Source organism: Canis lupus, chromosome 11 (assembly GCF_048164855.1).
Source record: "Canis lupus baileyi chromosome 11, mCanLup2.hap1, whole genome shotgun sequence".
NCBI lineage: Eukaryota > Metazoa > Chordata > Mammalia > Carnivora > Canidae > Canis > Canis lupus.
The window spans coordinates 8209628-8211931 of record NC_132848.1 but is presented as its reverse complement, the minus strand read 5'-3'; positions in this window follow the sequence as shown (position 1 = coordinate 8211931).

Sequence of the window (2304 nt, the reverse complement as noted above, 5' to 3'; positions counted from 1 at the left end):
ACAACATTTTTATTTCCTCTTAAGCATGCATCCTGATGCTATAGTATGAGTAACAACAAATTCTCATTGTAGAAAAAAACAGTCTTATCTAATTAATAAGTTAATATCTTATCTAATTAATAAGCTAAATAATAAGTTATTATTGACTCTTTTGCCAGTAATTTCCTATAGTAAATTTTTGCAGAGAGAATAGATTCTGGTGTCAAACCCTGGCCCTACTACACATCAGTAATACATAATGCATGACATTAGGTGAGCTTCTACTAGGAAGTTCCAGTTTTCCCATCTGTAAAATGAGGTCTTGATGATAAAGAGTGCTCTTAATGCATAAGGTTTGAGTGAGAACAAACAAGATCTTCCATGTATGTGGCCTAACACAATGTCTGCCAAATGCAGGTGCTTGATATATATCAGCAATTATGATTAATCATTTGAGAAAAATTACAAAAAGAATTCTGGTTTTATTTCTTTTTCAGCTAAATCTACCATAGATGCTTTGAGATGTTTAGTGTGTGTTTCCTCTATTCGGACTTCTCTTTTGTTGATAATATCTTCTCACTCTAAAATTCATAGTCTTATTCATTACTGAAGGTGTGATTTGTCTGCAGATTTTATATAATAATTGATAAAATAGGACCTTTAGTAACTAAAGTAATATGATGAATTAATTTTTCTCATCAGGAAAATATTATTTCTCTATCTCAAACAGATAAAACAAGACATATCAGTTACACTTTTAACACCTACTTTTAGTTTTCTGATAATAATACATATTCTATTTTCCACATTTGTCTATCAACTCAGAAACGGAATTACATAAATATTTTGAAGAAACTACTAAACACATGCTGGGTTTTTATTAATACTAATTCAGGAGCCTACAAATTGCCCATCACTGCCCCAGATGCTACAAATACAAATCTTCAAAGAATCAGAGACAAGTCAGTAGATATTTATGATAGGGAGCAAGCAGTGATACATAAAAAAATTATACAAAATTCAGAATTCATAAACTGAAGAACCCATAAACTTTATGAATGCAGATGACACAAAGCTCAGAACTGAGACTTGAGGAAAGAAAAAAGGAGAGGTTGAAGGGCAGGAGATAAAAAGGAAGTGGGGAAAACACTACATGCAAAGGCATGGAAGTGTTAGAGAAGTAGTATGAGACCAGAGGTAACAACTTAATCCACAGCAGAAACACATGTGGTCGACCAGAAGACCATCCTGTGGAGAGTCACATGGTAACACTCCTCAACACCTATCCCTCCCTAAACCCTGCCTTTAGTACTAGGACCTTGTCCTGCTTCTGGTACAGAGGTGTTAAACATTCTTTCTCATTAGTAATAGTTGAGTAAGGGACAGGCAGGGCTCGGGAGGGAGAGATAGAGAGGGGCCTATGTGATCAGGCTCATAGAAACCCCCAAAATACTGAAGTGTAAGGAAACCATAGGTAAGAGAACAAGCCAGACCACCCTGCCCTAGGTGGGGGTAGGGAGGGTATCTTTTTTATGACAGTCATCTGTGACCAACAAAGAATAATCAGACCCCAAAGAAGAAGTAAGTCATTAAAGATGTTATCACCAGTCCTTACTCAAACCAAGATATCACAACAATGATAGGGCCACAAGCTCCCTGGTCAGTTCTAAATAAAAGACTGTCAGCAGAGGCCCACATTGGCAGCTCTGCCGGGACCCCTCTCACTTCTGAGAGTTTTCTCTGTATCCTCACTTAATGAACTTCTATCACTTTACTCACTCTCCTTTTCTGTGAGATTCATTCTTCAACTCCATGAGACAAGAACCACTTCAAGTGGGTGAAGTGCATGGAGAACCATCTTGTTCACTTGAACGTTCCAGTGAATTTCAGTTTATTAAAATAAATTTCTGTGTGTTGGTTTGTTCAACACTTTGGGATCAAAAGAATACATACATATAATAATAAGTGCACCTTTTCCAAGAATAAGTGATCTATTCAACTGGAGGTAGTAGGAAAAGTAGGGTCTTACAAAATACAGTGAAGAGTATGAGGACACTTCCAGAAAGGATAGAGCTCCAGCTGGACCAACAACAGGGATATTGAGCTAGTCCATTGCCTTTTTTGTACTTCAATTTCCTCTCCTAAAATTATCTATAATTTGAGATGTGGCTGTCACCTTTCCTCAAGTGAGGGTGATAACACCAAAAGAATCTCCTCAGTTTTGATGGGTTATTTTTTTTTAACTCTCAAAATGAAATATAGATCTATCTTCAAGTATAGATAGAGTAGACATCAGAAAGTGCACATCAGAACATTGAAAACATC